A 15,651-nucleotide genomic window follows, 5' to 3' on the forward strand; every position below is an offset into this window, starting at 1 on the left:
GCTGCTCTCAGATAAAAATGAGGAAATCGAGCTGAGATAAATCTGCTTCCATGAGTGAACATAAAATATTGATTCTAAAAGTGGTTTCAACTTTTGTGAGTGTCTGCAATACCAGCACCCCTTAATCTAATTTTACAAAAATGAATTTCTGCAGAGATGCAACTTCTTTCACTATAGTCCACAGCATACATACAAACTCGTACGATCCTGAAAAAACTTAAAATAAATACTGAGTTTAACGTTTCAACTAAATTTATTAATGGTATTCGTAAAAGCAACGGATCTTATAATCTCGAAATAGTTATTTATAATTCCTTAAATCATCCAATTGCCCATAAACATTCATCATTCCATTCAATCATACATTAGTTCATTAATGTTCCACCAGCTAATACTAATTTTTAAAAATAACTCAATACAATAAAACAGATTTCTAACAATATAGGATATAAAAAGAGCTTATTTTATAAAATATTAAACCAAAAACAAAAGCGCAAACTTAAAAATAAATATTCATATCTACTGTCACAATTTATTAAACTAACCCACCTAAACAATGGAGGCAAATTCTTTATATAAATTACTGTTTTACTAGACATATATCTAATTCCCTACTCAAACATTAAACCTACATTCAACACAATCAATAACACATTATTGTCAAAAAACCAAAAAAATAAATTCCTTGAATATAATGTATCTGGAATATACCAATTCAATTGTGATGATTACGATTCAATTCATATTGGAAAATGATGTTGAATATTAGAGTAAAAGAACACTGAAAGTGCCCAAATAATTTATATTTTTTCCGAATTCACAAACCATTTCATAGAAAATTTTAATGAAGACACTGGATCAAAAGTTTTTCATGTTGAAAATAAAATAATGAAATTAGTCAACTTGGAAATCTGAAAAATTAAAAAAACGATGCTCAGTAAGAAAAAAATAATAAATAACCAAATAAACCATATATTATTTAGTCCAGTCCTGTCTTGATTTTTAAGATCGTATCCATCGCACTACACACTTCCCAACCTTACCATATTAACAAGACAAAAATAATTTACTTATGTTAATACTTAATATTTAATAATCACTGTTAAAATAAATTAGGGTAAATTAATTAGTTCATTATACCTTTTTTTATTTTTTATTATGTTGTTTTACAATAAACATAAAAGTTAAAACAGAGTTTTCAAAAAATTAAAGAAAATTGCATAGCAATGAAATGCGTATTAAAACATTTTTTTTTAAAAAACCACAAAGGCATGGCCTGTTCGTGGGTAGACAAGAAATATTTCTGATTTTATTGCTCCTATAATAAATACACGGATATAATTTTTTTGTGTAAGATAAAAACGAGAAATGAAAATATTCTGTAAAGATAAAAAGATACTTTTTTTATTTTAAAGTAATGAAAAAAGAAAATAAAAAATCTTTAAAAACATAAGAATATTCCTTAAAAGAGTTAATATCTTTAGTTTGAATCCAAAATAGTGCGTATTTTTTTAAAAAAGGAACATTTTAAAAATTTGAGATCAATGAAAAAATCAGTAAAATTTTTTTTTTTTTTTTAAACAAAGAATAATTAAAAGTTTGATAACAAAGCTTATGGAGCTTTGACACCGGTCCGTAGAAAAAAAAATAAGTGGTTAAAATCAAAATTGTCTTATATTTATTTTCTTTTAATGAATAACCATGAAGTTAGTGCTTCAAATATAATTTATTATTTCAATCTTTTCGTCGCTTATAATTTTAACATTATTAATTATTATCTAAATAATTTATTAACTCAGTTTCTGAAATAATTCAATTATAAAAACCGATTATTTACATGAAAATCGCTTTAAATCGAAGCTTACTCGTGAATTTTAATTAACTTTGAAATATGTAAAATTTCAATTGTTTGTTGGGCGATATTTAAAACATGAATATAATCCCTCCTGAAAATGTTTTTTAGCCAACGAGCTGTAAAATGTCGCTTGAATAATTCTACATTTTTGCCAGATTGAAAATAAAACGGTTTTTGGTTTTGTAAATCACTACGCCTGTTTACTCATTGCAATCGGAAAATACAAAGCAATGTCATTTCGTCATACACGTGTTCGGTTTTAAACAGTACTTTCAGAAGATTCATATTTTTAAAAAATATTTAAAGTGTTTGTTTTTTATTTCTGCGAAGTTTGAGTTGTTTCACCAATCCCAAGACAAAGTAATTACTATCTTACTCATTATTACTTCCCTATCCGCACCTAGTTGACTATAGGGTTGATATGAAAATATACGCTTAAGTTGAATCTCGCGAAGATTGCCTCATGATTCAAGACGATCTTAATCGTCTAATTGACTATTGTATTGAAAATTAACTATTTTTGAATATTTATAAATGTGTCTGTGTTACATTCACAAGGAAAAGAAAAATTTTTAATTTTTATTACAAACTAAACAATAATGTACTAGTGAGAAAATACAAAATTAAAGATCTTGGGATTGTTTGTATAAATTACCTAAAATACAAAATTGGTATTTCTTACGTATCAACTCTTGCTGCCTCTACCTACCATAGAATCACTTCTCTACAGTACAGCAGAGTGTGTGCGGACCAACTACTGCTTCACAAAATTTTGACAGGAATAGTTGACTGTGCATAACTACTTAATTTAATAACAATACATGTGCCAGCCAGGATTTGTAGACGGTACCACCTGTTTCATGTATCAATGAGTTAAACATCGTATGTTATAAATGCTTTTTTTCGTAGGACTTTTTCAGTGTACAATACAAAATTTAAAGACATAAACTACACAAACATCACTCTGTCAGATTTAAAATTTACACTTAAAATGCATTATGTAACTTAGTAGACATAATAGAACATCTCCCAGTATAGTACATCTCCCATCCCCTTCTTATCCTCTCTTCATGCATCCTTGTCCTTATCCCGCCCAATTCGCAATATCTTACTGTTCTTTTAAAAAAAAATATAAATCTTTGATTATTGAAAAATATAAACGAGTACATATATGAATTAACTTATTTGTATCAATATAATATGTAATATATTTTCTTAACTAACTTTGTATACTTTGTGAAAAATTGTTATTGGTTCTGAGTTTATACACTTTATCTGTTTGTTAACTATAAATATGTATGTAGAACTGTTAGATTCCTAAATGAAATAAAATAAAATGAAATAAAATAAAATGAAATAAAATAAAATAAAATAAAATATTTCTGTTAGTTTACTGTCAGAATAGTGAGTGATACACAGAGTTCTAAATATCTACCAGTTCTTTTTCATATCTGTTTTAATATGTTTATTGTATTTTTTTTTCTTTTTTTTTTTTTTTTAGTTTTGAAAACATATTATACATAATTTCATATAATATTCCCAAGGAGTTTTTGTAAAAAACTAATTTAGGGACATACAGATAACAATTTTTTATTTATAGGCGTTTTTATATTTTAAATTATAACATTATTTACAAAAGCAGAATAAAAATTATGATACACTACAAATTAAAAGAGTATGAAAAATATTTGAAAATAACAAAATAAACATAATACGAGGTAGTATGTATTTAAAATATACACGTGTTTTAAAATTAAAAAATATATGTAAAATTTATAAATTAAAAGATGATCGTTATTCGTGTATCGTCCATTACTGCATATTGTCGATTTGTTTGCGTTCAGTTCGGAGCTGAATCGGTATTTAGTACGTATGCAAGCACTTTACATCGCTCGTATACTAGAGACCATAGCTGGTCTTACTAATGTAAGCGCCATACATTATTCGAGTGGGGTTCCATAAATAATCAACCCCAAGTCCTAACCCCTGCCATAGATCTTTTGTACCTTCTAACCTTATTTATTAACCGTGTAAAGTCCGAATTATTGTCGTCTGATTTTTTACATATCTTCTAACGGATATTAAAGAATGGCTATTAATCGATTAAGTTTTTAAAAAATCTTGTTTTGAAAACTTTTATAATGAATTTCTTTGTAACTTCAGAGTGCAATCAAATTTGTTTTCTTATTATCCTAAAAATATTAATTTTTCGAACTTGTTCATCTGTTTCTATACTTTTACTCATTCTCTTAAATCCTTGCAATGAGAAAGTTCAGTGCTGCGAAAAATTAGATTAAAAAAAGTATATCATACACGCGGTAAAAATTAGAGTATTAAATTGTCAGGCGAAGTTTCAAATCTTCTGAATCAATTTAAATTTGAGTATTCCAAAATTCATTTATTATTTTGGTACGGTTTAATTGTTGCACCATATCTAGTACTCTTCCAGCCCCTGCCACTCGTCGTGGACTATGGTTGTTCCAGCCCTCGACTACGGTTTACCTGACCTGAACTTGCCCACGTTCCTGTTGGAGGCTGGAGTCCAAACACGCCAGTGGATTTGCGCCCACGTGCTCCCGTCATTAACTGATCAACGTCCTCAAAATTCAGGTCCAGCTGCAGGATCCTGACCCTTGCGAGGATCGTTCAGATAAGTCCCTATCAGTGGCAAATGGTGATTTTATTTACAGGTAAGCTATAAAAAAATATCATATATTTGTACCTACATAGAAGGTAGGTACATAATATAATGTAAGTAATATATACTATAAATTTATATTTTTCTGTAGTTCTGTGTGATACAACAACTATTATCCATAAAATCAACTCAAACAATGTAACTTTGTGAAAAATTAGATTATAGAGATATATTTTCCATTACTTTAATATATAATTCATTTATAAATAAACAAAAAGTACCACTATAAATTCGGTTAATATTAAGTATTCAATTGAAATGTTTACTGGCCGCATTGTTCTTGTAATTAATAGTGCTAAAAACGGCCGCGTGGAGCGCTATATGTTCTGCAATATGAGGCATGAAAGTAATTATGATCTTATGTCAAAAGTACCGTCTTAAAGAAAAATAGTCCTTAAGAATCAATGTTTAAAATACTGTTTGCCAAATCAAGAATCTTCAAATAATTTATGTAATCTGCAAGTTTAATCTAGGAGAAAAAACCCGCACTGGGTTTAATACGTTCAAAATAAAGTATACTTATTTGTATGAAAAAATAAGCTGGAATAATCGGCTAGTTTCTTGGCTCACCGCAGGCGCTGGGCGCGCTTTATTAAAATATATATTTATATTAGGATAAAAATACAAATGGTGGAAATGATTTAAACTAAATGTTAATTATTTTATTGTCAAAATTCTCGAACGGTAGCTCAATATAACTCACCTATTGTTAGATTACAGAATACCGGGAATGAATATGCATCACATTTTGATATATTTAGTTTATCTCTGCCTAACTTAAAAAATAAAGTGACCAACATATTTTTATCAAAAAGAGCAAATCATCTTCAGAAGATTGGGTTGGAATAGTTATAATTTGATTGATTAATGTATTTTGTTATTGTATAATTTCTTTAAAATATGTATGTATTTCAAGTAATTAATAATGTGTACAGTACGAGTATATTAATATTTCATACTCGATTTTTTTTATTTTTAATATTTTTATTTCTAAGCACTCTTTATACCACATTTATGTAAATGGCAGAAATGCCGTATATAAATATAAATAAATAAATTTTGTATTTGTTTTTCTGTAAATAAAGTTACAATAAAACATTATTATGATTAGTCAAATATAATGGTAAGCTGCGAATAATCGCTTCTATACACGGTTCGCCCCTGGCCCCTTTAAACTATATACCTATTCTGCATCGTATTAATAGAAAGTGATTATTCATGTTATTTTACGCTTTGTATGAACAGACCGATTGGTTTAGATATTCTTTAACATCGTACTTTTACTACTACGTTGGTAAAGCTCGGAGTAAATGTATTTCGATTTAAACCTCTCGCTAAGGTATCGAAAACTGTATATTATTACCGTACCATGGAACGATTGATGTAGTAAATTTGTTTTATTAATGTTAGTGTGTAATGAAATGGCACCTGAGAGTTCTTGTTCATTTATGGGTGAAAAACCACTTTAAATCATATTGTCATGTTAACCGTATTTTAACATAAATATTATCTAACACGTAACTGCTTATTTGTATGCTAATTTTATCATGTTCATAATTATAATGCCACGAATTGTAATATACTCATTTTTGTAAATTACCTTAAGGCTTACCGTTAATAGTTTCAATTCCCTCCATCTTCGGTGAGGAATACAGGAAAATTCCCCGTACACGACAACAAGTAAAGGATTCCCGCCCTGACAATGTCTCATTCTCAGGGTAAATTTTCAAAGGTAACGGGTAGTTTATTCATAGTTTAAGTTTAAAGGTTAAGATTAATTTTCTTTCAATGCTCTTGAAAAATGTTTTGAACTTTTTTTTAAGGTTCCAAAGTGCTTTGCTGCACACCTATACATTATTACAAAAAATACTTATTGATTTGTTATTCAAATGTTTAACAAATTTGTTTTGTATATTGTCAATTATGTGTGATTTTGTTTTCGTTATTTTGTGTTGTGATAGATTTCTGGTTTCCGGGTAGTTATTGCAACGTTTAGTGTATTTTTGCTCTACTTTAAAATGTCAGCACAACTCACTGATGACAACTCGTGACGTCACGGATGGAGTAATTTCAAAAAAGCTTAACTTTAAAAAATCAAAGCGATGATAATAGGGTACATCTGTTTTTATAAGTTTTAGCTTAGTTTGATAGTCTACTTACATATTTTTTTTTTTTTATACTGAGCTTCTTCATTCAAATTCGATTACTCATTTCATAATGTTATTCTGTCAGTATTTAGTTATTTAATAAATTATTCAGACATAACCTTTGAAATAAATATTTCATGAGATAACCTTCTTAGGTATCGAGTCCGGGACCTCAAGTATAAAAGGTGATTGCGCCAATCACTACCTAACGCGGACTTATCTAAACTCGATTTCTTTACTCAGATTTTTTTACCTTAGAGCAGCCTTAGAGTTGAAACCTCTCTTAGAGAACATTAAAACAATAAACAAGAAGTTAAATTTAAATAGCATGTATATAAAATGGTAAATTCATTAGTTCTAGATTTAATATGATGTCTTATGCTAATATAAATTAAAATATGTAATAAGTAGAGAATTCAACTTTATAATAGTGCAAATATATAAAACTTTGTAAAATGAATGTTTTTAAAATATAAAAATCAGGATAAATTTAAAAAAATGCTAGAAGAAAATGATTATATTTCTCATTATAATGAAATTTCACCGTTTTTAAATTCCATGTAATAAATCGATTTTGTCCTTACAAGACGAAATGCATCACATATATTTTTAAAAAAGTTCAATTTAATCCAATAAGATTTATTTAATAAAATACATAAAACACTTTGTTTTTAACCACGAACTTTTATTTTCCACCGACCGATTTCAAAGCAAACAAGCTTCTTCGTCAAGGTTTACGTAACTTAAGAATTAGCGGTTAAAAACAAAGTTGTTTTATTTATTTTATTATAATGAATAACCACAAAGTTAGTGCTTCAAATATAAACCTAAAAGTTATTTATTTTGGATACCTTGCCAAATTTCGTTTTGTAATTCTACCAATTATCTGCATATACAATAAATAATTTACTATTCTGCCTACGTTTGAACATCCATATTTTCTCAACTCTTCCAACTGTTGACTTGTGAAGTAAAAGAACTAGAACATTTATAGATGTGTGTGACATATTAGGCAACGCATGAAAATGATTTTCGATTCATGCACGTCTTATGCAAGTTAGAAAAAAAAATCGAAAATGTTTTGAATTAAAGGTCAATGAAGAATCCGAACTCATTCAAAACGTTGTTGTTTAAAAAATGCCTTTTCAAATTAGATACTAGGCTCTGCCATTACAATAATTTATTTAAAGATAATAATCAATGGCCGGTCTCCTAAAACTGACCAACCCAAGCCTCAGAAAGTAGGCCATGTTATGCCTCACACCGACCCTGGTCCTATGTCAATCGGTGGCTTCACACCACTTCCGATAGGCCAGTCAAGGTATGTTTAAGTACTTGCCATAAGTACAATTAGTTTCGTCAATCGCCTAAAAGCTTTCAAGCCCCAACTGCTTCTTACCAGGATAGTACTGGGATAAACTGATCGCGTTTGTTATACGTTAAACCTTAAGGGTCTTACTTATAAATTGGTTATAAAATTAAGCTTGAGAATAGGGGTAGAATAATTATGGTATAGCAAAAAATATTACTTATAAACCTCGCATAGAGTTAAACTCGGTTTAAATCTGGGATAGCGACCATAGAAACTTATACCTGCACATTATGTGGTATAACGCTGGAATAAGCACGCGATCTGTCAAAAATCATATTTTTCGGTAATCAAAACGGATAGTTTATCAGTTTTTTCTTCAATTTTAAACAATTTCGAAGTCTTGCGACCTTCTCATTGCGATTCAAGTGATTTTTTTATGCTTTATTCAAATAATATCTGAATTTTTTTATGTTTGTATGTGTTTTAATTAATTGTGATAAAAAAAGAAACACGAATAAACTATAGCATTCGTTTTTAACTTCTCTTCTTCTTCCTATTTTTTTTTTCTACCGGTTTTCCCCATGTTCTCGATTACACTGACAGTAGTCTCGATCGTCGCGATTTGACTTTGACGTTTGTTTGTGTTGTTATAAAAAATACTGCGCACGCGCTCATATCAGTGTTGACTGTTCTAAAAAAGTAAGCATGAAATAACCTATGAATTGTTATTCAAGATGATAAATATTTTTACAAATAAGCTTTTTTATATCGGTTGTAAAAAGTTTAACCGAGTATAGTTATTTCTTCATACAAACCTGGTATAAGGAAATCTAATAAGTAAGGCCCTTATTGTTTAAATAAAATCTCAGCTAAATTTAACAAGATAACTGTTTACTTGCATTCATAAATAGAAAGTTATTACATCGTTAATGAAATTTCACAGCGTAAAATGCATTTACATATTTTACTCAAGTGATACAATATTCCAATATTTTAGTTTGTCCAAATGTTCGTTGACAAAAGACTAGATTTCACCCCCTCGGGAGTCATTAAGATTAACAAATTACAACTGAGATGGCGAATACCTTAAATAAGGGAATTATGACCTCTCATTGGCTGTTTTAAGTGGCCACTTTACACACTGTGTAACATTCACCATTTTCCCTATGTTTGAAAATCCATATTTCTTCAATTCTTCCATTTGTTGATTTGAGTAAAATTAAAGAACTGAAACCTTTATTGTTGTGAAGAGATTCATCTGACTGAATAATAGCCTGAATACTATTTTCCAATTTTTAAACTTCTTCTTGGACCAGTTGGTTTCATTACAATATTTGAGTTTGTCCAAATGTTTGTAGACAAAAGACCGGATTTCACCCCCTTGGTGTAAAGTGGCCATTTAAACCAGCCAATGACAGGTCATAAGCCCTGTAAGTGCCCAGACTTCCATTCCCTTATTTAAGGTGTTCTCCATCCCTGTTGTGGCTAGTTATTTATTATGATAATGATAAAAGCATTTAACGTTACTGGCGACATGGTCTCTTAAAAAACTAGACTACACTCACAATACTAGATTAAAAACTAGGACTTTCTAGCCGTTTCCCGAATTACAAATTACTTTGGATTGTTTCAGAACATTTAATTAGGTTATCCTTAACTTGTTCAATAATCTCCCAAAAAAACATAAATAACATAGAAGATCGTCAAATTAAAAAAAAAATGGAAAAAATACCTTCTTAGTAGTAATATAGTAAATGTGACATGTTTATCAATAAATTTGTTTAACATGAAAAAAACTTTTTAAAAAAAAATTCTCACCCTAAAGTGGCTTAGCGGGATAATAAAGTTATGTGTAACTAAATATTATGATGAAAGCAGTTTTGTACCACTGAAAGTAAAAAAAAAAAAACTTGATGGAAACGTGATTTTCTTTGATGAAAAAGTATGGATGTGGTATACTTCTGATTATTTGGAAAGGGCAACTATACTCAGACTCGTTCGATCATAACCAGACTCAAATAAATATCAAAATAATACATTTGTAACAATTTTTACGGTTTAAAGCCTTCTTAAAAGAATATGCGAAGTCAAAAGAATTTGAAAATGCCTCAACACTACTGTGCAACAAAGACAACCGCTCGTCGGACAGATTGTGCCTATCTAAGATCAACAAAATTAAAGTTTCGTTTTTATGGTTTCTAAACTCTAAAATTCAACTGAGTTTTGTTTTAAAAAAGATTTATCATTTTTATATGCGTTAAAAGATGGCAGAAAAAGGGGCCCTTTTAACGGTTTTGGGATGGTCCTAGTTCTCATAAGAAACAATTTATTACAAAAACAAAGAAATCGAGACATGTAATTTGTAAATATATATATTGTATAAAAAAAAAATTGCTTTAGTGTCATAATCTATCTAATGTTTTAGTGGTGCTCCACCTATAAACTACAATTAAATATAAAAAAATGCCACATAATGAGAATTTTTTAAGAATAAATAACACCATTTTATTTGATTATTTGATGGGTAATATGCAACTAGGTGCACGACCTGGGTATCGTTTTTGATCAAAAAATATCCTTTATTAGGCACATAAATAATATTACTAAAAAATCACTTAAAATGCTAGACTTCATGTTACGTGTAGGAATTCAAAAACATAGGCACTTAGAAGTTGATGTATACTTCATTAGTGAGAAACCAGTTAGAGTTTAACTCTACAATATAGACTCCTTACTACAACTGTAACCAATTTTTTTTTTAAAGAGTAAAAAAAAAATTCTTACGGTATATAAATTTGAAACTTAGAATCAGTCATGAATTTTTAAATTACGATTTTTTACTAAAAACATTAAATTTGTTAAAACTTAACGATAGAAGAAAAATTAAAGAGCTTTTAAATTTATTCAAAATTGTAAATTTAATATGGGATTGACCTGAACTATTATCTCTCATCAACTTTAGGGTGCCTGGAAGAATGACTAGACAGGTGTCACCGTTTTGTAGCAAGAATTCACGGACTCTGCAATAGTTATTTCCACGTATCTGATATATTAGGTAATAAATTGGTCTTTGTCCGCATCCTCCTCTCCGTTGCTCTCTATCCCTGAACAAATATAAGTTTTATAGTGAGAAGATCTTTTAATATAATTATGTATCCCCGTACTGCGGGCCAACTGTTTGTGACACCTGATTTTTATAATCCGAATCATTTATTTCAAAATTATATGTTATTCTTATTTATATATTATGTAGGTGCATATAATATGCATTTGTGTGTTCGTTTTGAATCAACGTTCGCATATTGTCAAACCTTATTTTATTGTTGTCATTATTTCGTATTTACTGCATTTTGTGGTTACCTACCGTATTGTATAGGACTCGTCGCACATTATTCATTCGATGTGTATCAGTTAAATTTTAAAATAAAATCCTTTTTTTTTTCAGAATACGGTTTTGAAATTTAACATACTTTTAAAAAAAAAAAACAATTTATATCATTTCTTGATTTGAATTTTAACAAAAAGGTTTCTAACTTTTTACTAAGCCCTTTATTTTACCATTTTTAATACAATTACAAGTTTAAAAAAAATATTTTTTTATACTTACGCACCCACACACACGCACTCTCTCCCTCATTCATTCCCACACGCACATGTATCCTCTCCCTCATTCATTCACATACACATGAATACAAACGTCACACAAATACAATTACTAAACTTCTTTTCTTATATATTATGTGTCATTATATTTACAGTGGATTTTTTAAATTGGCTTTAGCATTGTTAAGATTTTTCTACTTATTTTGTTTATGTTATAGCTGTAAAAATCCCAAATTAAATAAAATAAAATAAATAAATAAATAAAATATTTAATGTTGGGTATTGTTTCTATTGAATAAACCTTTTGAACTTTTTCAAAGATGGTGAATGGTAATTATATTTATTTATTCATGCATTCCATAATATACACAGTTTTTTGTTCACTTTGCCCAGCTGTATGAAACAGTACTTAAGATTTTCTTGTTGTATTACTGTAGAATGTTTTATTATTTTAACTTTCTACTGAATATGCTGTATGAGTTTTAGATTTATTTTTTAAATATAAATCTTGTATAATCTTGAGGTTAATTTTTTTAAATAAATTTTGAGTATAAGGAAATTCATGTTTTAAAAATAAAAAAAAATAAGCCAAATATGTAGCAATATAAATGTTCGTAAAATGCAGATTTGCCGTTTATGTTAATAAAATAATCTAGGAAAAAAAAACTGAGAAAACGTTTGAATAAAGAAAAGTAAGAACCCGTTCCCTCTTAAAGCTTATCTTATTATAAACCCACCAAAATATTTTAACCTTTGATACTACTGTTAAGAAGATCATCTATGAATTGTTTATTAAGTCGATTTCGGTAAGATTTGTTTTGTTCATTGAAACAACACTACATTCCACCTCTGTCTACCCTTGCTTGAATAATATATCATTTTAAGTAGAATCCCCTCTATGCTTCATTTCTATTGGTCCAAGCGGAGTCTGAGAGCTCAGTAAGATTAATTATCAGCGCTCCATAAGGGTCCTAATTATTTCTTATCAAGCGCAATAAATCTTGAGCCTCAAAAGGTTTATAATACCTTTATTATCTTTGTCCAGATAGGGGAACCGTAAACATTCAAAATTAAATTTATGACAGTTAATATTTTTATCAGAACTGTAAAAATACAAATGTTGTATCCACGTACTGCGTACGTGCTAATTCAGAGATAATTTCACCGTAAAAGCTTAAAAGATCTGGGCAGACAAATTTAAACTAACAAAATGATGCCGGTGGAAAGCTCGTGATAATAATCCCTTTTCGTATTTATTTTGGTGGAAATTGAAAGGAAAACTAAAAAACTAACACGGCGACAAAACTGATTGATTGCAAACACGGGATGTTTTTTTGTTGTTTTTTTTGTCGAAATTTGCCTCCGGTGAAAATAAAATGTAGCCGTATGTTCGCGCAATATAAATGAAGGAATGCAATGCGGATTTCAGGCCTATGAAAAATTGGTTTAAAAAATGTTTTCTTACGCGCTGTGAGCAATAAATCATACGGCAAAGTTTCTTAAAATGTACGAAAAAAATATAAAAATATATTTTATAAAAAACGGACCACTTTGAACGACGTCATGAGTTAATATGAATCAACCAATGATAGAAGAGTTGTGGAAGATTTCCAGTTTGATTACCGTCAACGGACTAATCGGCAGAACTGACCGACAAAAAGCTGGAGAGAACTTAGGATGTCACTTGAGGAGTTATTTTAGAAATACTAAATTTAAAAAAATCGTAGAGCTGATAATACGAAACATTCAAGAACGAATCACGAAGAACTCAATTACTTTTTTTTTATAATGTAAAACATTCGAATATTAGATGTTAACATAAGTTGTAAATGTTTTTTTTTTCAAATTCAATAATGAACACCAACAGTCAAACAAAAGGGTAAACGTTATGCGTCATTCAAATGAAAATATTCTCTTTCACAAGATATTGTATTTGCTTTTACGTTACATATATAAATTTATTTGATTAAAAGCCTTAAAAATAGAATGTCAAGCAGACGAATGAAAGCATTTTCGACACCCCCTTATGTTAGCGTTCGATCGAGGGAGTAAAAGAGGATAGGAAAATACATCGTTGACTGATTTGTTATAAAATAATGAATCTTCGAAAAAAAATTGACAGTCTGAAGATGCCCATTAGAGGGTGAAAGCGCTAATTGGTCAAAATAAATAAGTGGAAGTGTCCTAAGTATTTTTTAAATTGATAACTTACATGTAAATATAAGTTATATGTAAATATAAGTTATTACATCAATAAAATTAAATGTTTTTTTGTGAAATAAATAAGTCCAAGGGGTTGATAAAAAAAGGCTTGATACCTTATGAGGTTTATTATTGATAAACGGGCTATTAAATTCCTCCGTCAATTTCAATTTGCTCACATGCGGCTATGGTTTGTCCCGATAATGGTTTGGTTTATTATGTTTTCCGTTTTCCAAACGATATGAGCATTTGAAAAGTTTTTATTCGTCCCAATTCTTTCCCAAAGTCGTTAGTCCCAAGAGAAGCGAAACTTGGAAACAATATAATCACGACCGCTTTACTTTGTCTCCAGAAAACGGTCCGGCTGTCTTATTCTGAGCATATTCATTTAATTAAAATTTGAAATTAACATTTTATTTAATGCTTGAATTTACTGAAAAACTATTTTCAAAAATATTCTGGGTTTGTCTAAATTTCCGTAGACCAAAACTAAATTTCGCCCTCTAGGGTAAAGTTAAAATTATACAGAAGGTAAATCAAATTGAAAGTAATGGTTTTTGAAAGGGATGAAATTATAACTAAATGTGAGATCGGTGTTAACGGAAATATTCTGAATCAGGTAGAAGAATTTGTTTATTTGGGAAGTATGTTTACTAGGGAGGGAAAGACCGAGAAAGATATTGAAAGGAGGTTGAGTGCCGGGAACAGGGTGAACGCTGCACTGAAATCTTCTATGGCAAACAAATGTTTATCGCAGGAGGCTAAACTGGCAGTTCAAAATGGAGTTTGAGTGCCAACTCTAATGTAGGGGAGCGAAGTATGGAATTGGAAAAATGATAATGAAAGTAGGTTAAGTGCTGTCGAAATGCGATCCTTCAGGCGAATGTGAGGTAAAACGATGTATGATAGGTGCACAAATGTTGAGATCCGTGAACTGTGTAAGACTGAGATATGCATTATCGACAGAATCAAGAAAGGGGTGCGGCGTTGGTTTGGACATGTATAGTGAATGGACAACGAAAGAACGGCTAAAAGAATCTACGATGCTAATGTTGATGGATGCAGAAAACGAGGAAGGCCGATAAAGACATGGCACAATCAAGTCCATCAAATACTTAAAGATGGACATGTCAAAAGTAGGAATTATCGGCGTGCGTGCATGAGAAGATGTAAGAATGTAGAGGAAGCGAGGTATGTATGGAAAGATAGAGTGATATGGCGTTCTATTTTCTCTGCCTACCCATACGGAAAAACGGCGTGATGGTTTGTTTGTTTGTTGCAACGAGGAGAGGACTTATGATTGGCTAATTTAAGTGACCTGTGTAACGTTCAACATTTTTGCTTTATTAATAATTGTAAATTAATATTTTCAGTCTTTGATCTACGGTTCTGGAAAACTATTTATATCCAAAGGATACTTTTAAAAATGTCGAATTATAAAACGCAGTTTTATTAAACACATGAGTAAATGTGTAATTTTTTTTTATATGTTTGTCACATTAATTAACACATTTCGTATTAAATTCAGAGTTTTCTAGTCATATTTAACATTTTATTGAAATTTGACAAAATACCTCAATTATAATTTGCTGTTAGTTTGTAAAAACTTTTTTTTCATTTGTTCAAAAAACGTGTAAAAATTTGAATGAATATTTATAATAATAAAATCGCGTACTGCTCTCATGCTGATTTCGCGGACTCATGAATCGATGCGTGAGGTTCGATGCTCGAACGCTCCACTCTAACAAAGTATTTTTTCAAACTTTCGTAAGCTTAAAAGGATGACAGAAAATTTTGATGAAAATATTTGGTTATTACTTTTGTTTATTTGACA

The 15,651-nt window shown here is 29.5% G+C and overlaps 1 protein-coding gene across 1 annotated transcript in view; it reads right to left on the minus strand.

Moving 5' to 3' along the window:
* Positions 1-15,651, minus strand: part of LKRSDH (lysine ketoglutarate reductase/saccharopine dehydrogenase) — a 194,143-nt gene that overhangs the window by 30,920 nt on the left and 147,572 nt on the right. The window lies entirely within an intron of this gene.

Source organism: Micrasema longulum, unplaced genomic scaffold (genome assembly GCF_059751315.1).
Source record: "Micrasema longulum isolate JH-2025_06_02 unplaced genomic scaffold, ASM5975131v1 h1tg000380l, whole genome shotgun sequence".
Classification (NCBI taxonomy): Eukaryota; Metazoa; Arthropoda; class Insecta; order Trichoptera; family Brachycentridae; genus Micrasema; species Micrasema longulum.